This window comes from Lissotriton helveticus, chromosome 7 (genome assembly GCF_964261635.1).
Source record: "Lissotriton helveticus chromosome 7, aLisHel1.1, whole genome shotgun sequence".
Lineage (NCBI taxonomy): Eukaryota > Metazoa > Chordata > Amphibia > Caudata > Salamandridae > Lissotriton > Lissotriton helveticus.
The window spans coordinates 1,230,019,789-1,230,040,684 of NC_136068.1; the positions used below are offsets into that span (position 1 = coordinate 1,230,019,789).

The 20,896-nt window shown below is 47.0% G+C and overlaps 1 protein-coding gene across 2 annotated transcripts in view; it reads right to left on the minus strand.

The window, feature by feature from the left end:
• The window catches only part of TOM1L1 (target of myb1 like 1 membrane trafficking protein), a 653,197-nt gene that overhangs the window by 79,495 nt on the left and 552,806 nt on the right, over nucleotides 1-20,896 (minus strand). The gene's annotated exons all lie outside the window — the stretch shown is intronic.

The following is a 20,896-nucleotide window of genomic DNA, read 5'->3' on the forward strand; positions in this document are numbered from 1 at the left end:
GATACATCGATGACATTCTGATGGTTTGGAGAGGGACTAGTGAATCGGTCCTACTGTTTCACCAATGGCTCAACAGTCAGAATAACTATCTCCGCTTTACTATTGAAATGAGTAAAGAGAGACTTCCTTTCTTGGACCTCTCGATTTATAGCACCACGAATGGGTTGGAGAGTGAACTATACCGAAAGCCTATGGCAAGGAATTCCCTTCTCCTGTACGAAAGTCAACACCCCAAGTCACTGAGGGATAATCTGCCCTTTGGACAGTTTCTTCGAGTTCATCGGAACTGTTCTACCCCAGAAACTTTTAAACGTCATGCAGATGATCTATCCAAGCAGTTGAGTGAGAGACATTACCATAAAAAACTGGTCCAGCGCTCATATAAACGAGCAGCAAATAACCATCGTGCTGCTCTACTTGAACCCCGTGTAGAGAAACCACCATTGGATCGGTTAACATTAGTGAGTACATTTAACACTAAATCAAACTATGTTCAGAAAGTGATCAAAAAACATTGGAAAATTCTGAACAGTGGTAAAGAAAAAATTGCATTTCCACTCTTTGCCTTCAAACGCTCCACAAACTTGAGGGATCGTCTGGTACACACTCGCCCTAAAGTTACACCCAGGAGAGAGATAGGCACTCTATGGGATCTCCCTCCGGTGGTAGGTCACCATCCGTGTGGAGGTTGTTCTATTTGCCCTCTAACTACTAAAATCACTAGTGTGGACATTGGTACAGATCGGCCTTGGGAACTGCGGCAGTTTACAAACTGCAATAGTACCAACTTGATTTACCTCATCACTTGCACGTGCAATGAACGGTATGTGGGCATGACCACGAGGAAGGTGCGTGTGAGGATGCAGGAGCATAAAAGTACTTTTCGTTGTAAGAAAGACATCTCGAAACTCACCAAGCACTTCATCACACACAATCATGCGGAAACAGACTTTAAGTGGCATGTTTTGGAGAAACCGTATATTCCACCACATGTGAGTGATGTGTCTAGATACCTGTTCATTCGTGAACAAAAGTGGGTTTTCAAATTGGGGACAGACAGACAAGGATTGAACGATGACATTCCTTGGTTCAACTTGTCTTGCTATATTTGAATACAGGTGAGAGTGTGGTGACCGTCATGTGATGTATACCCGAAAGGGTTAATGAATGGTTATGACTAGACCTTTACATAGTAGTAACAAATCTACTATGCACATTCACTAAGCACACTAATTTTCCCTAGGCTCGCGATTAATCTGAGCCCTACCATCCAGTGGGAGGTGGCTTTATAAACTGTATTTTTGTCTTTGGTCTGAAGAATAAACCATAAATATCTATTCACTGTAATGTATGATCTTAGCCCAGGGTCTGTATCCAATTTGGGAATAGTTTTAGACACTCTTATTGCCCCTAGGCTCGCTACTAATCTGAGCCCTACCATCCAGTGGGAGGCGGCTTTATAAACAGTATTTTTGTGTTTGGTCTGAAGTATAAACCATAAATATCTATTCCCTGTAATGCATGATCTTAGCCCAGGGTCTGTATCTAATTTGGGAATAGGTTTAGACACTCCTATTGCCTGGGCGGGCTACATCCCGATAAAACTACCGATCGACGCAGGCTTGCGTCATCTGGTAGTTGCTGTTCGCTCCCAGGGAACGCTGCATGTACCGCTAGGCGGAAGTCACATGAAGAAACTACACCAAAAGGAGACGTGACGTCACGTTGTAGTTCCATACCGGTGAGTCTCGCGAGATCACGCGCGCGAGTCCGGCATTGAGTTATGGAACAACAACTTGTATTCTCCGGTTATTAATCGATTCCTGAGAATAGCGGGTGTGATAATTGAAGGTGACAGTTAAATATAAGTCATCCTAGCAGATCTGTTCAGCCCCTCACGCACAGGCGGCGATCGGGTCAGCCCCTCCCTCACAGGCACCGATTGGGTGTCTCTCTCACCATAACAGTGAAGTAGTCAGACTGAAGGAGTATCTGTGCCTCCCCCTGACTCAGTCACTGCCTGAGACAACGACGGACAGGTAGGAACCTAGTTCTACCGTTTTTTACAAGCTTCACACCAGGCATTTTTCATTCTGCTAGCTGATTGCTGGCTCTAAGTAGTTTAGAGCACTACTGTTCATTTAGCCTATAGTTGACAGGGGAATGGACAGAAGGTTGTATTTGTGAATCTTTTGATGTTTGTTAATGAGCTCCATACACAGAAGACCTTATGATTTCGTATTATGCACATCGCCAGAGCAGATTAATAGCTGATCCCTCGGTCTTTGGTATTTACGGAGTCGGTTTCTGTTATTGTAGAGCGGGGTCTCACATATCCTGAGCCAGGTCCAGGAAGAGGTGAGGTCCACTCCCCGGACACTCTGGGTGAGTAAAGAAGTTGCTTAATTTTTGAGAAACAATGTATTTTGTTTATAACGGACCAGGGTAGCTGATTGTGATCTACTTGTACGTTTGTCCTCCTCATACAGTATTTATCCAACCAGGTGCCGAAGAGAGGAGTTGATACAGTTGAAGGAAAACTATATCCTTTACTGGTTTTCACTTGTGTGTTTTTTTGTATAATTTTTTCACACCTTATTCACTTATAAGCAGTAGTATATTTATAGAACAGAGACCATGACGAAAGCCTGAGGAGTTAACCTATGGTGGCTGAAACATGTTGGTCTCCTCGCAGCTATTTGTGTGGACTGCGATGACGATACTACACTGTTCTTGTTTTTAATAGGGAAGGGGCTGACATTTATTAAAATTATTCCTGGTTAAGCTCCCTATCCTTTTTTAGATCACCTCTTATCTTTATTTGCACTGCACTTCCCATCACATCAACATCATGTGGTAGTACCGAGTGATTGTGGGTCGCTACCCCGAACTGGCTATCTGGGTATGCTGGTCTCAATGATCAAGAGACACAATACCCGATAAGGATTACCAAATGATAATATTGATTCATACAAGACCTTTGATGGGAATCCTCAACCAGGGGTGACTTACGTTTACTGGTTCTTCACATCTTGTGATCTGGTTCGTTAGTTTTACTATCATTGTACCCTTGTATTACTGACAAAGCAACTATGAGTATAGGATCACTCTTGGATTCCTAACTAGACCCCTAAGTTTGTTGTTGATTAGCAATACCAGAACCGACCTACTGAGTAACCTTCGAGAGGTATGGACTGGGGACGGTCTGGAACTCGATGACGAGGATTGGCAGGCTGCGATCTCTTCCCCGAAGGAAGTGTCTATCCCGGCGGGCCTCCGGTTTGTCCAGCTCAAAATTCTTCATAGGGTTTACGTGACTGGTCCGCGACTGGTGCGCATGGGATTCTCTGTGGATGGTCTGTGCAGGCGTGGTTGTGGTTTGGTGGGCACGTTTCTCCATATCATTTGGGAATGTCCTGTAGTGATGCGCTATTGGACTCGCGTGCACGAAGTTATAAGTGAGGTCACGGGTGTGCAATCGATGCCAGAGGCGAGACGGTGTCTGTTGAATGTCTGGGAGCCGAATGATTATGACCTGGCGCAGCTTCGATGGGTGACCTTGGGTAATATGATTGCCAAGAGAGACATTGCTCAGTTATGGGGTGCCCAGAGGCCGCCGACAGTTCTGGTGTGGAAACAAAACATGGACTGGTGCATGTTTAGGGAAAAGACAGTGTATGTCTCCCGTGGCACGCCCCGCAAATGGGGGAAAATCTGGAATCATTGGAACGCATACCGTGGTGATATATGTACTACCCCCCGTTCAGAATTGGACACTGACCCGTCATCCCCCCGGCCTGATGTTTCCTCCACGGGAATCTAGATGTCTTGCTTATTCCTGGTCTCCTCCCCCTCCCCAATCTCACCACATGTTTCTGGTATTTGATTTGAAAATGTACCCCCCTCCCCCGGCACCGAAATGACACATTTGTAATGTACTGCCTTGTTTTTTGTTTTCTTTTCTATGTTTTTTGTTATTTGAATTCAATAAAAAGATAAAAAAAAAAAATAGGTGACCCTGCCTTGGTGACACATAATCCTGACTGAACATTTCCTACTCACCATGAAGTATACACCTCTACATCCTAAGGGCTAGCAGTCTGGGTTCTTCACCTAAGCGCAGCAGCAAGAATACATGTTTACGCATCACTTTAGATTGACAGTACTCAGCACATTTGTGGATCATTAGAATGCATTGCCCCTAAAGGCATCACAGATGAAATCACAGGATTACGCATATACAGCCAGACACCCTATCAGGAATGTCTGGTAACATAACCCCACTTTGCTTATGACGTCACCTGTACACAGGTACTTTACATTACACATGTGACCTTCAGTCCCTCTGAAAGAAATAACATTATTAAATGCACTACAGGCGCAATTACACCTCTTCACCTCCAGGGGAGGCCCTTCTCCAGACATCCCCAACTCAGCCCTTCACTCCTTGATGCACTTCTGAAGACACCCTCAGCTGTAGAACAAAGGTTCCAAGCCCAGAAGTTGCTAAAATGCTGGCTGAGCCCTTGAGGGGTTATTCTTTTCAAGTCCCCATGAGACTTAGGGAGGGACTTCCAGTTTCGTGCTGGGGGAGACTGCGCTTTTCCAGCAGCTCCCCCTGCACCTTTGCTCCTGTGTGGTGGTGAACCCATTCACCAAGGGCCACCACAAGCAGAGAAAAATGCTGATTGCCCTGGCAGGCCGGTCCCGGGACTTTGTGCATGTTAGAATAGTGGCTCTCCCGCTGCTCCGGGGAGAGCCGCGATGTGGGCCTCTGGCTGCGTCGGCTGGCGGTTGGAGGGTCCATTCCCACCCGGACCCCCAGGTGAGAGAAACGGCTCAGGGAACCCACCCCCTGCCGCCTATGCCCATTTTCGGGGGCCAGGTCCCACCGGGCCCCTGGCCGCACCCTCCGTTCTTTTGGGGCCCGGTCCCACCCGGGACCCCCGCACGCCTTTTCGGTGGAGGGCAGCCCAGGGAGACCACCCTGGGCTCCACATCCCCATAGGGGAATAATGAAGTGAAAACAGTAAAACACACTGACTTTCCCTGGCATGTTTCTTCCCAGTATATAAAGCCTATTCATGTTACCACACCCATTCTGCATAAGTCTGGCCACACCAAGTGTATGTGCACCTGCTCTTTGGCTGCGCACGCTAGGAATCTCCCCTGTGCAGCCCCTACACATGTGCACACGCATGTACACATGTGTCCGCATGTAACCAGCCCGGTGTCCCTAACTCCAGCTGCTGCGCAGTGGCCTGGTCAAGCCAGGGGGACACCAGTAAAATCCCCATGCAGTCTCTTTCATCCCGAGTTCACTGTGGGTGAGTCCCAACTTATGAGGCTCCCCCACGGTAAAAGCTCAACAATTGGTGCTCAAAAAGCAAAATATCCTGGCGGCCCATAGTGTCAGAACCACCTTCTAACAATATCTCTTTAGTGTTATTGCGTTACACAAGTACATAAGGCCAAGTGTAAATATATATGTACATGGCCTAGCCAAAAGTAGAAGGAGTGAGCTTAAATTATGACACTGCACAAGCAAATGCAGGAATTGGGCCAGTTGTTAATGTAGTTACTTTATTTGTTTCGTGGCAATAACAATAAATAAAATGTTCAGACAAAATGGCGAATCAGCCCAGGCAACAGCTCTTTGTTTTTCCTTCCTAAATAAATCATCAGAGAGGAATATTGAACGTTTGAGCTAGATTGAAAACATAGTTTGCAATGCTACTTAATGAACATTGCTAGAATTAAGGTACTGAGAAAGGTTTATGATTTACCATTTGATTATTACTTGATTAATCACTTGTTGTTTAATTAGTTATTTGCGCTCCCCTGGATCGAGAGAAGAAACAGTTTGAGAGATTTCTGCACTGCTAGTGAGTGAGATAAGCAGGCAGAGTATGCAATCGTTATTTGGCACTGAGATAGCCATGCTGTTAGTTTGAGTGCGTTCTGCACTGATAAAGATGGAGGCAGGCAAGGTCTGTTGAATTGTAACAGCACTGAGGAACCAATTTACCTCCTTAGAGAATAAAACATCCATTCCGAAAAGTACATGTATTTTTAACAGAACAACACTACACTTTTTGAGAGCCTGAGACAGGCTCTGTCCATTCCCTTGCAGAGTCACATGAGTAACATCGGAAGTGTTACCTCCTGGGAGACAGTTAACAACACTTGATTCCCAGAGTCAGTTTACACTTGACAGGCGCACTCTGCCCTCCTAGAGAGACTGAGATGTCAGGCGGCGTTTCACCTATGGCGTGATGTGAGTAAAACCTCTAAGCATAGCCATCTGAGAGCCACAGAGAATGACATGTTGTGCCAACAGCACATTATTTTTGACAGCAGAACACTCCATTGCTGGAGAGATTGACTTCTCCTGTACACGTGCCCTAATTCTCCACTAATATGTCCTGGGCAGAGAAAGATTTGAAGTTGGTGTGTGGTAGTTGCAGCAATTCAATACAGGTGAGTATCAATTAGACTGTGGTGCTGTGCTGGCAACAAAGCATATACTCTGCAGGTCCATCACACTAGATTAGTGTGTGCAGAGGCTACTGACGCCAAGTCATTAAATGCACGCAGGCACAGCAGCTGTCTCAAACAACACGTCGTAGTCAGACCGAAAATGGCCTGTGGAAAGATTATCACAACTACCATCTTGTCCAGAGCTACACAGTAACTGTTGAAGTCAGATTATACCGGGCATGCCAGGGGACGGCCATAAGTCTACTGGTTCTGGGGCAGCAGAGTAGCCCTGCAGATGCCAGAAGGTCGGGGAATGAGTGTATTGGGGTTTGACATGCAGACTTCAAACCCAACCAGAAATTGAAGAGTTTGAGCCTGATCTTGATGATGATCAAGATTTTGACTATGGTCCTGCTCCTTTGGCTTGGAGGAAAGTCTTATTTCAGAACATCACGAGTGACAACGAGTTCAACCCAGTTGTCACAATGCTGGGAGAGATGGCTCAAAGAAGGCCGATAAACAATAAAACATTGTGTTTTAGACCTCTCCATAAACCAATAGCTACCATCACCACAGTGCCAGAAGGAAATATACAATGCTTGCTAGCACTGACATACTGATTATGTGGCCGGCTGACATACTGATTATGTGACGCTAAAACACCAACCCAGTGTCACAGAGGAGGAAAGTGACCTAAAAACTATGATTCATGACACATGCTGAGTGCCGAACTTGCTATAATGTCAGCAGCAGAGCTCCTACTTTGTCGAAATACATGGTATCAAATAGTTGAGAGCAGTGGCAAACCACTACAGAAAAAATGCCAGTAGGAGTAACATTGTGTACATGGTAATATATTAGTCATAGCAGCAGGTGAATATCAAAGTGGGAAAACATTACCCAAATCCCAGGGCAGTACAGTGCACCCGAGTATGGACATGTGAACTAGTAGTCGATGCACTGACTACCACATACCCGGGCACGTTTACTTTGATTGGCAGACATCTGGGGTCCAACACTAGCAAATAGACAGTGAATCGTGGTTAATCTCCGGTTATTCATCTGCAAGGGAGCTGACATTCGTGAGACACTGGTAGAAGTAGCATCACATTCACTTTCTACTTCTCAATTACATTTGGGTTTTGTGGAGTCTGTGTTTCGAATGAGATTGTTGCTTTTAGGCTTCTCAAGTCAGATAATTTACCTTCTTTTGCCTATGTCCTCTAATTTTGTGGTGACACAATTTGATAACCACTGCACATCTATCAGAGTGATGCATTATGTAGTTGACTAGATTTGTTCTGGTTTCAGCTAGTCATACACTCAGAAATGTGTTGTGCCTTTTAAGAGGTGTCATAAATGTTCATGCCATCAGGCAAACATATCCTATGCTCTCCAACATTCAGTTAGTATTGCAGACGCCGAGACACCATTTTTGGTATTCGTGCATTTTATACATTTCATTATCATTATCATGCTACACCACCAGAACAAGCCCTGTAGTAAGTGCCTACTCCTGCACTCATACCTGAGCACTGGATGAGTACACCTCACAACTCAGTGACAGTTCAGTAGCAACGCCTGTTGTATGGCCTGATATTTTTAGAAGGCTGGCAATGAAGTTAACTAAAATGCTTTAGCATTCAGAGTAGCAAAACACACAAGATGATGGACGGAATGTTGCACATTGGCAAAACATTCTCCCCCTGTCACAGATCTGGAATTAATCCATTGTTATCATGCCACCCCAGTTCAGACATGGCCATATGCAAATCAGTCTTGACCCTGTGCCTCATGGGAACAGTCCAGCCCGAACTGGCAAGCCATGTCTTCCCTGGACCGGAATCAAGCATTCTAGGTCCGGTTTATGGCTATCAGCCGTCATCAGCCAGGATAGCTTGACTCCAGTGGCATAATGAGCACGGGACCCACGTCCGGGCATACCCGTTCCCACATACGACGAACAGCAAAACACAAAAGATGATGGACGGAATGTTGCACATTGGCAAAAGATTCACCCCCAGTCACAGATCTGGGTTTAATCCATCATTATTTTGCTGACCGCGCCACCCCAGTTCAAGCATGGCCATATGCAAATCAGTCTTGACCCTGCGCCTAATGGGAACAGTCCAGCCGGAACTGCCAAGCCATGTCTTCACTGAGGTGCTGAACAGGAGTCTTCTGGAAAGTCAGAGATAGTGGAGCTGGTTAAAGGATGACTTCAGGATTTTTGTGAGGATGTACACAAAGTACATATGAAAAGCAATACTGAATTTCTCTTGGTATCATTCCTTGATACCGGCTTCCATTTCAAAGTCTCAACATTTGAAATTGTAGCTGGAAAAGTGTCACGTTCAGACCAAATTACATATGTAAGACTGCTCAGTAGAGGTTATGGGAAGAGGAGTTATTGGAAGAACTGAAGGAGGATGTGAGAAATTGGGTTTTTGGTTGTGGAGGGTGAAACCCTACTCAAGCAACAGCCACAACCCTTGTCAGGGTGAACCACAAAAAGTCACAAAATTAGTCTGTGCTTAATCCTCTAGTAGCTTGGAACAAAAGCAATCAGGCTTCATTTAGAGGCAATGTGCGAAGTATTTATGTAGCACTCCAACTGTAATACAGTGAAAACACAACAAAAAACAAAATTTCACAAAAAATTTGAAAAACTGATTACATTTTACTAAATTAATTGCAAAGCAACAACAAAAATCTAATCAGTAGAACCAGAGTTATGAGTCTTGAAAGATTTAGGTAAGTGTAGCGCCACAAAGCGCCACTCATGGTAATCTGGTTGTGCTAGACCTGGGGAAATCTCATGCCAACCGCGATGGAGCATGGGCTGGATACAGGGACCAGGTTAGTCCTGCTGAAAAAGTTACCTTCTTAAAGCCTGGTGCGAACAGTCCACTTCCTAGTGAAGGAGCCAGCGAGGATGGAAGACAGCGTCACGGATGGTCATTGCTGTAAAGCGAAGATCCTGTCATATGTCTCAGATGGTCATTGCTGGTGCTTCATATTGGCAGTCACTGCGGGCTGGTTGTCGCTGGCGGTCGCTGTAGCTGAAGTAATTGTGTACACTGGAGATTTGCATTGGTAGTCATCACAGGTGTCAAGATCTCAGTGCAACCAGGTCCATTTACAAAGAGCCCACACCTTCAGAACTTCTCGTTTGTCTTCAGAGGAGTTCACTCTGATACCAACCAAGGGCACAGGATCCGGGAAGGAGCCTCTTCGGGACTAGCAACTCATTCTTGCAGAGACCAGCAGGGCTCAGGCAGGTCTAGTTGCAAGTCCAGGAAGGCCCAGTTTCAGCAGGTCAGCTGATCAGTTGCAGGGAGGCCTCTGGAGCTTGTTGTGTCCCTGTAGCTCAGACAGGAAGTGAGCCAACTGACCCCTGGAGTCACTCTGGGAGCCTGGGATGAATGGTGTAGGTCCAGACATCCCTCTCAGGCAGCAGGGCAGGCTTCCAGTAGCAGGGCCTCCTTTCTCCCTAGTCTTCCACACGTCGGGAAGTGATCTGAAGGGTGGACCCAGGGTCCAATATAAATACCTGGTGTCAGCTTTGAAATGGGAAAAACGTATAGACTTACGCCCACTTCTGCTTCTGGAATTTCTTTCCTTCCCCAGCCCTGGCTCCAATAAACTAGTGTGAAGTCCTTTGTAAGTGCTTAGATACCCCCTTTGAAGTGCAAGTGTGATTGGTGACAGCTCCACCCCTCCCATCCTGACTAGATAGCCCATCCTGACAACACCTAGCCCCTTTTGTATCACTGTCTAGGAGAAATACACATAGGCCAACTACCATCTACAACTAGTCATATAACCCAGGATACAGGCTGTAGGCACCAAATGGTTTAGGACAAACTCATGCCAAATGTCCATATGTTGCATTTTCAAACCTGGGAGGTAAAATTCGACTTTGCCATTAAAAATTATTTTAAATTACAACTCTTTAGAGCATGACATTTCTACCTATTTCCAAACAAACGTTATTGCTTATTAAATGTAATAAGGTAACCCAATGTTATCCTATGGAACAGGTAGGCCTTGCAGTAATAAAAAAAAAACATGAGTGTTTTTCACTACCAGGACATGTCCAACTTTTAAAATACACTGTGCCCTGCCCTAAAGGCGGTTTAGGGCATACCTTATGGGTGGCGTATGTGTATGAAAAAGGAAGATGTAGGCCTGGCAAGAGGCTTATTATGTCAGCCTGAAATGGCAGTTCAAAACCCCACATAGGCTGCAATGGTAGGCCTGAAACATGTTTTGAAGGGCTACTCCAGTGGGTGGCACAATGAATGCTGCCGGCCCACTAGTAGCAATTAATTTACAGCCATAGTTGCATACAAGTACATTAACTGTGCCAATTGGGTGTAAGCCAAGTTTACCATGATTAGAGGAGTGAACACAAGCACTTTAGCCCTCGATAGCAGTGGAAAAGAGTGCAGAGTCCTAATGCCAACAAAAACAAATTCAGCAAAACTAGAGAAAGGAAGGCAAAATGTTTGGGGGAAACTATGGCAAGGATGTCAGGTCTAACAGAGGACATGCCACAGCTACTGATTAGCCATTAAATCATCCTGACAGTGCAGAATCTTAAATAGACTTTAGTGATGCCAGCTTCATTGTGCCTGGCGGCTTGCAAAGCCTTTCCATGTCTTATGCTGAGTAACATGGACACATACAATTAATTTGGTTAGTAGGTAAATAGGATCAAGACCTGGCGCTCACCACATTTATATGTACCAGTTACAAAATAGTCAAAACACATTTTTCCGTAGGCTATTGTCACTGCCCTGTTCAGCAACCTCACGTCTATCAACGGTCAGGCCAGATTACTGGTTAAAAATTGATTATTGGACTGTATAGTTGCAAAGAGGTGGAGAGCTGAGTGGAAAAAGGGTAGGGTGATGATGTACCCCCATCGTGTACTACACCTGGCATTGAGCCATTGTTGATGGTGCCTCATCATCAGAGATTTCTTTTGTTGAAGTTTAGACTGGGCGTGACCTACTTTCTAATGTCTGTCCCTTCTAATGGTTTCTCTGAGAAGGATCTGGATCGATGCCCATACAGTTACGCTCCAATCCAAATTGCACATGCTCTTTTTTGTGAGCTTTATAAAGAACAGAGAAAATGATTTTAAAGCCACTCTTAAAAATGTGAAATATCAGAAAGTGTTAAGAGGCTTTAGGGCATTTACAAATGCTCCAGATGAATCAAGTCTGCAGAACTGTATATAGATTTCTTGTTCATGTTATGAAAGGCAGGAAACTGGTGGGGATATGATGAATTTTATCAGGATCTTATTGAATTAAATGTTTTTATTAATAAGTCTATTGTTTAAAATTTGTACGGAAGCACTTTATTCGGATTTGTGTTTTAAGATGAATTTATTGAATATATTCCAGTGCGATGATTAGAAGTTTTAATTGTTTTATTGTATGCTTTTATGGTTCTTTTAAACCGAATAATGTATTGAAATGTGAATGTACCCACTGACCAGTCTGGAAGAGAAAATTGAACTCTTGTGCGTGCGTGTTCCTCCGGCTTTTTGAGGAGGGGTCGCCTTGAGGATGGGTTGTGAATCCCTGATCACCTGTTCATTGAGCACGTGGTGCTGTGACGCTCCACGGATTGTGGCCAGGCCTGCCCTGGTTTGTAATACTGCAGATGAACTGCCGTGGTGTCATGGGCTGATGTTGATGAGGGGTGGTGTTGTGGGTTCGGGGTGCTGACCTTGCCGGGTTGCCTAATCCCCACGGGTGGGGGCTGGCCCTGAGGGGGTGGTTCATCGTTAGAGGGGATAGTTGGGATCCATTGGTATGGTTGGCCTTGGGCTCTCTGTTTTAGGCCTGAGGCTCCCCATGCCGCGACAGATGCTTCAGAGTTCTGTGGAGCGTAGGGGTGGGGGGTTGGTTCCAGGGGTTGGAGTGTTGGGGAAGGGGTGTTGGGGGGGGGGCTGGGGGAGGGGATTGGGGTGGCCGGGGGGGAGTGCACGTGATTACTGAAGCTGTACCGTTCCTTGAAAGGAGTGTCTTGACCGGGTGCTGGGGTCATTGGGATCATTTCCACCTTGACTATGGCTGATCTACCGTCTGCGGGACTCCCTAGGGAGTCAATGAGAATATTAAGCTGGAATGTCAGGGGAATGCTGGATAAAATTAAGAGGGGAGCGGTCCTGCGTTGGGGTAAGCGGGAGGCTGCCGATGTCTTGTTGTTGCAAGAGACGCACATGATGGGCACGAAGGTGCTGAGCCTGCAGAGATTTGGTTACCAACAGGTGTTTCATGCTGGGCTCTCCAGAGGTTCGAGGGGGGTTGCCATTCTAGTTCACCGCAGACTGGCCTACACTCACGAGCGACAATGGCTGGACCCACAGGGCCGATATGTATTTATTAAGGGTATGATTGATGCTGAACCGGTGGTGTTTGGGAGTGTGTATGCTCCCCCCCGCTGCAGTGGGCTCTGGCTGAACGGCTGTTTGAGGTGTGGGCAGGTATCCCGGATTCCCTGGCTGTGCTGGGCGGTGACTGGAATGACGTCATGGATGTTTGCATGGATCGTAAGCGACTGCAGGGCACAGTAGCGGCGGTGGTCCCTACCAGACTGTGTGCGGCGGTTGAGGGCCTGGGCTGGGTGGATGTCTGGAGACATATGCATGCCACAGTGAGAGAATATACGTATGTGTCTGCCGTGCATGGCTCCTTTTCTCGACTGGACTATGTCTTTATGCCAGGGGCCTTCCTTGATAGAGTGAGAGAAGTCAAGATTCTGCCGCGGGGACTGTCCGACCACTCTCCAGTTGCCCTACGAGTGGAGCTCCGTAGGAAGCGTCAGCCGTTCCGGTGGAGAATGTCCTCGTGGCATCTTCAACAAGCGGATTATGTTCAACACATGCGCGGTGCGATCGCCCGGTACTGGCGGGAGAACTTGGTCGGGGGCGTCGATGCGGCGTCGGTCTGGGAGGCCATGAAGCCTACTCTGCGGGGGGGTGGATATAGCATGGTGCGCGGCCGCCCGTCGGCGTCGTCGGGAGGCTATCGTTGCGGCGGCGGCGCAGGTCGAACATCTGGAACAGCGTTGCCTGAGGGAGGGGGACGGGATTGCGGTTCGGTTGCTCCTACAGGCGCAGCAGTCCTACGCATCTGTCTTGATGGACGAAGCGTGGCAGGCGTGGTTGGCCACGCGGAGTAGGGTGTATCAGTGGGGTGATAAGTCCTGTACCATGCTACACAGACTGTGTCAACGCGTCATGCAACCTGTTGTGCTGCCGGGACTCACGGACGGAGAGGGAGTCTCTATCACAGACCCAGCCGCGCTAGCGGCGAGTTTTGCCCGCTACTACGCAGACCTATATGCGCAACGGGATTGCCTCCCAGTGGATGCGATTGATAAATTTATAGCAGATCTGCCCCCCCAGGCTGTCTCTGATGATACCAAGGCTTCCCTTGACCTTCCCCTCACGGCGGAGGAGCTGGGAGAGGCGTTGGGGCAGCTTAACCCTGGGAAGGCGCCCGGCCCAAGCGGCTTTCCGAGTGAATTTTATAAGAAGTTTCACCTTCAACTGGGATCCCATTACAGGGTTGCACTGGAGTTGGCGAGGGACCGGGGCTGCATGCCAGCAGACTGGCGTCACGCCGAGGTTGTGGTCTTTCAGAAGCCCGGCAGGCCCCCGGACCGACACGACTCGTATCGCCCCATTTCACTACTTAACTTTGAGGCTAAGTTACTGGCAAAGGCACTGGCTAACCGCCTCCTCCCGTACGTGGCCGACCTTGTGCACCCGGACCAGGCGAGCTTCATGCCCCACAGGGCGACACGACACAACATCAGGCGCGCGCAGGCGGCCATCGACGCCGTGGGGTCCTCTGGGGAGCGGGCGGCCTTATTGCTCGCGGACATAGATCGAGCGTTTGACTCGGTCAGCTGGACCTACCTGTTCGCCCTCCTACCGCGCCTTAACTTGGGCCCGGTATTTATCTCCTATATCAAACTACTGTACACTGATTTGACCACTTCTGTGCGGGTGTCCGGGGCGATCTCGGAGAGATTCTCGATAGGTCGGGGGACCCGGCAGGGTTGCCCGCTATTCCCCTATCTCTTTGCGTTGGCCATGGAACCCTTGGCTTCCTGGGTGCGCATCGATGCCCAGCTTCGTGGCTTTGTGTGGGGTGGGGGACTCTCCGATAGAATTGCGCTCTATGCGGACGATGTCCTCTTCTTTCTTACAGACCTCGACCGGTCCGGCCCCCGCATACTGGAGATCATGCGCGTATTCGGCGAGGTGACGGGGCTCTTCCTCAGTCCACGTAAGTCCACCCTTTGGGTGCTGGGCGGGGGCCCCGGTGTCTGCCCATGGGCTTCGGCCCTACGGGTGGCGGCTGGAGGCCTGCAATACCTGGGCGTCTTCCTGTCCGAGTCCTCTGACATAGCGTGGGAGCGTAACGTACTGCCAGTATGGGAGAAAGTTCAGTCAGACATCAGGACGTGGTCCCGGATGCCTCTCACGATCTTTGGCCGATCCGCCATCTTCAAAATGGTTGCGCTCCCACGCCTGCTGTACCAGCTACAGAACCACCCGTGCCAGATAGATCCACGGTGGTTCCGTCGGGTCAACTCGGTGCTGGGCCGCTTTCTGTGGGCCGGGGGCGCCGCCAGGGTGGCACTGCGGACATGCTTCTTGTCCACTTACTGTGGAGGACTGGCCACATCGGACCTCCTATCGTACTATCAAGCCTCCCACCTTTTAGTTCTTAACGAGTGGTGGTACGGCGATAGGGGGGACCCCGCGTATGCCCTTGAGCGCTCGCTGATGGGCGACACCACGCTTCATACGCTCCTATACTCGGCCAGGCTTCGGAAAGAATTGCCCCGGGTCACACAGGTGGTCTTCGCGATATGGCGCAAGGCGCTGCGCCGAATGGGATGGTGGGGTAAGTTGACGGCGGAGACCCCGTTGTGGAGGAACGGCCTACTTCCCGCCTTGTCCTCGTTGCAGGGTTTTGGGGGCTGGGACTCCATTGGAATCTCTTCCCTTGGACATGTGCTAACTGGGACTACGCTTAAATCCTTTCAGGACCTTAGCTTGGAATTTCACATGCCTCAATCCCAATTCTTTAAATACCTACAATTCCGCCACGCGCTCGCTCCGAGCCTGGTCGGACTCGAACGACTGCCGGAATTCAGCCCAGTTGAAGCTAAACTCTTTATGGGAGACCTGGGAGACAAAAAGGTGTCCCGAATTTATCAAACCCTGGTCACTCACTGCGCCGCCTCTTTGCTCCCGCTCAAGGTCTCCTGGGAAAAAGATGTTGGTCCCCTGGATGAAGACGATTGGAGGGAGGCCTTGGAATCACCTTGTGGGGCGGCAATTGCAGTACGTCTCCGACTGATTCAGTTTAAATACCTACATAGGGCGTATTATACCAGGGAGAGACTGCATAGGGCGGGTCTGATTGCATCCCCTGTCTGCCTGCGTTGTGGGACTGAGAGAGGTACGCTGTTGCACACAGTGTGGTTATGTTCTGGTTTGACCCGGTTCTGGCACGGGGTTTGGAACTGTCTGTCGGAGGTGTTGGGATGGGATCTCCCCCGGTCTCCCCGGTTGGGCCTCCTTCATGTGTTGGAGAATGTGGGCGGAAACATTTACAAGCGTCACCTTCTACTGTTGGGTCTAGTAGTGGCCAAGCGAGACCTGGCGAAGGCGTGGAAGAGTGACCCGGCTCCGCCTCTCGGGGCCTGGAAGGCAGGGCTTGATTATTATATGGGATTGGAACGACCTGTGTTTGAAGCCAGGGGGTGCCCACGGAAACACTTTAAAATCTGGAAACGGTGGTCAGACTACAGGGAGTTGCCCCTGGAGCCCCCGGCTGCCCCAGACGATGAGTTGCCTACATTGGAGGACCTCCAGGCCTAGAGTGACACTCGATGATTGCTGTAATGTGATTAATTGTTGGAACTGTCGTGATCACGTGCATTGGGTTAGGGTGGGATAAGGGGTGGGTAGCGGGGGCATTGGGTAGTTGGGGTGGCTGGGGGTGGACAGGGGGGGTTTTCCTTCCGTTTTCTTTGTCTTCTTTTCTCTTGCTTGATTAGACTGTACGTATATTGAAATATGCTTTGCCTCCTGACAGTATCTTCCTGTTTGTGGAAAACTGTGAATATCCCTCTGTCTAATGAATCAATAAAATCAGTTGTGGGAAATGTGAATGTACCAGTTAACCTCTGGGGAACGCTTTCTTGCATTATTACAAAATAAAACCATTTAGGAGGTCCAATCAAATGTTATTTTCAAAAGGTAAGAAATGTATTTCTTGTGACTTCCAAATTACTGTTCATAGTTCATAACTTAAGGTCTCCACATCGAAAGACATCATCAGATATCCTTGCTCTTGTGGGAGATGATGAGAATTTTACACTATTCAAGATCGCTTTAACAGGATAATTTCTGATTCTCATTTTCTCGGTGCAAAATTATCAATATTCTACCTAAGATGTTGTGAAGAATTATCAAATGAGGCCTCTTAAGATGGTGGCAAATCTTGATATTATCATGAACTACATGCCTCCAGTTTGAAATACGCCATTGGATGCCTTTATTCTTGTGGGAGGTCGTGAGAATGCTACAGTATGAAAGATTGCCTGAACTGAATAATATCTGATTCCCAATTTCCTTTTGGTAATAGTTGATTCCCAATTTCCACATTGCATAGGCCTTTTCACCAGTCTGAGATAAACTATATGGCAAGTGATCACACCAATGATAGCCACACTTCCTATCCTGTCTAAGATGCAATGAAATGTTACCAAATGAAACATGTGGTGAACATGTGATTTAGAAAGTACATTTTCTGTACAATTTGAGGAATCTACATAGAGCTCGGCACGCAACGCATGTTTTCCATATTTTCTACTGATGCGTACACATACAATACACACACACACAAACAAATGTATGGCATATGTTGCAATGAGACATGCACCACCCAGCATATCATCTCCAAGGGCCATATGTATGAAGTCAATTTGCGATCGCAAATTAGCAGTGTGCAATGTAGCCCCTTGCAAAATAAGGAACCTCAAATTTTGTGATTCCCTATTTTAAGGAATTTCAAATTGCGATTCCTTAAATGCAAATGTAAGAAGCACAAAAGAATGTGTGATTTGGCCTTAAGTAATCGCAAATTACCACCAACTCCGAGTTGGTGGTAAATTGCGATTTCACTTAGAAATGCACTATTTTGCATTTTTTAAAGTGCACACAAGCACATTTCAGGGTGCAACAGCGTGTCCTTTTGACACCCTTGACAATGAATTCTCAATTTGCGATTCTCTAATTGGTAATCGCAAATTGAGAATGCCTTACCATTCATTCCAATGGGCCTCCTAGCCCATAGTAATGAATAGGAAGGTATTCTTTATTTGCGAATCTCAATTTGCGATTCGCAAATAAGGAATATGTGGGATTTGCAATATTATTAGCAAATCCCACATACATTTTGCGATTCTCAAATTGCGATTCACTGAAAATCGCAATGAGAATTGCAAACTCGATTTTGATACATATTACCCTAAGTGTATTGCTACTAAAAAGAGTGCGTGCATGATCTAGTCAGTAAATTGCAATTCCACATTGCAAAAGCTTTATTACCTGTGTGAGTGAAACCACATGGCATGTGACTATACCAATGCCAACCACATTTGCCATACAAATTCAGTAGCAGTTGCTGTGAACAGTAAATGTGTTTGGTCAATCTTTCCCTGCTCTTAAAAAAAGCACACACAAACAACACCAGTGGCGTAACAGAACTTCAGGGGTACCACCTCCCCGGCAAGCTAAGGTAATTGGGGCCTTTTTACCTATTCTGCTGAGTGTTTTATTTGTTTGCAGCTAGCCAGCACGAAGGGATCAACCTTTGGTTTGTCCGGTGTGGGCCCCCTCCCGCACCGCAGGGGCTGCTGGGCCTCTGTTATGCCTGTGATCATCATAGTCCCACAGAGGGAATCCTGACTGACAATGTTTCTCAGCTATTCCAGGTATAGCACCCCAAAACAATCCATCTAACTCTGGCAATTTACAAATATTTGAGTATGTAATACAAATATGTGTAACCATGTTATGTATGTTATATTACGATATGTTATTTATTTGTAGGAAACGTAAAGTGAAGATAAATAAACCCAATACAGTGTTAAGAATGAATAATCCATATGTAACATTTTTGTTAGCCAAAGGAAGAAATCTCATTTGAACCTCGAGTGCTAAGGGTAGCGGATTTTTTAACCTTGCTCAATACATTCTGTAGACCTAGCGACGAGGCAAAAGTGATGGAGTGCTATGTCTATGTTTTCTTCTTTCATTCCCCTTTCCCTGCCTCTACAGTAAGCCATTGTATTTCCATATATGTGGTCATTGTGTGAGTGGCGAGGGGCAGAAAAAGGCACAGCAACGCTTTAATGGTTTGTGCAGCATTCCCAAAGGTTCTTGTTTGTGAGGACTGGCACGCCCTTTTTCCTGACTTAATCAATCTGTTCAACTTTATTTCTGTTCTTTAAACCATAAACGCATGTTACATAAAATGGATACAAATATCAACTTAGAAAACAAATTGATAACATAGTCAATTCTAAACTAAATCGATTAAACTGAGTTCAGAGAGCATGTTATGACGATTTCCAAAGAGAGTCAGTTGGAGCAGATGAAAAGAAGAGCCTCAGTCACGAAGTTAGAGTGAATAACACAAGAACCATGTTAAAAAGAACGCTACAAAATGAATATAGTTCCATTTGATACAGGAGAAAGCAATAATACAGTTCCCAGACCTCATAAACCATAATAACCCTAAAATCCATTTATTTGAGTTGACCAAATACAGACATAAGTCCGTATACATTTAAAACAGGTGGTCCCCACCGTTTCCCTGTATAACCAGACAGTATAGAGGTATTGGCTAATTCCGAAAGCCACAACCTGGCTTGTATCTGATCTCATAATATGATAAACCATCTGACAGGATCTCCCCCCCCCCAGATTGCACAATGGTTTAATCCATCTCCACCAGGACCTGGCATATATTGGACAAAAAAATAAGATGTGTTCAACGTCCTCACTGGCATATCTGCAAAATTGACAGGCTAATTGGATAGATTGATGAAGCTTCCAACTGTGTGTAAATGTATTTACTAAAAGTGTTTCCTGTCTAAATTGATAAATCGTGCATGCCATAGATGGGTTGGATCTGATTTACATATTCTTCTTTAGCTGGGTGAACTTTACAGGCTACGAATGCTTCAATCAATCCCCCTTTTGCTTTTTGATGGTGTTCATTGATTTTCTTGTCCCAGAACACAGCTTTGAGTCTACCCTTGGTGCCGACCCAAATTTTAGAAGGATTACTCTAATAATCACTCAAACCTAAGTCAATAAAGTGAGATTTAACAAACTTAAACCAGGGGAGGAGATGGACGTTTCTGTGACGCCGTCTATCCTCCACTGCTAGCCTATAATAGTGGAGAGCTGGGGTGGACCACAGCCTCACCCAGTACAGAAGTGGTTTTCCTGACTCATTCCCACCTTGTAAAAGAAGGGTCAATCCCTTTCCAGGATGGGAAAGAGCAGGGAACACTCAAAATTGGTGGGATGCAGTGGAAGGGATATTCTTAGGGGTGTCAACATTTTCTGTGGAGAGTAAAAGGTACAAAGATAATGGCCAGTGGTATTGTGCATTTTCTGGGATTTTATCATGAAATATATATTTGCTCTTGCGCAAATGGAAATCACAAAGGGGCAGATTTATGTTGGGAATGCGCCACATTTGCGTCACGCAACTGTGGCGTAAACGTGGCGCATCCCTACGACCCATTTACAACGTGACGCATCTAGGCAGATGCGTCACGTTGTAAAGCCCTGCGCCATTTGTGGGCGTTCCGGCGCAGGGTGGGCGTTCCGGGGCAGGTGCGCCTCGCAAAAGTGGCTGAGTGAAATCTATAAGATTTCACTCAGTCACTTTCAGGCCAATGCTGCATCAAAACCCTGCGCCTGCTTGAAGCAGGCATAGGTTTTGACGCAGCATTGTAAAGATGGGGCACCCCCGAGCCTTGCTGGAGCTGCGTGGCGCTTGCGACGCAACTCCAGCAATGCGCCACCTTTACGGCACAGATGCGTGACGCATCTGTGCCGTTTTTGCCCCATGGTGCGCCGCATTGTAAATGCGGCGCACCATGGGTGGCGGAGCAGAGGCGCAAAATAACTGGCGCATCCCTGGGGATGCGCCAGTTATCATAAATATGCCCCAAAGTATTTCAGGGGTAATCCAGGTAAAACAGCAACGGTTTTAGTTTCCTATGAGTACTTCTGGAAACCTTTGTTAACCACCATAAAATCATAAATCTGCTGAAAACGACGGAG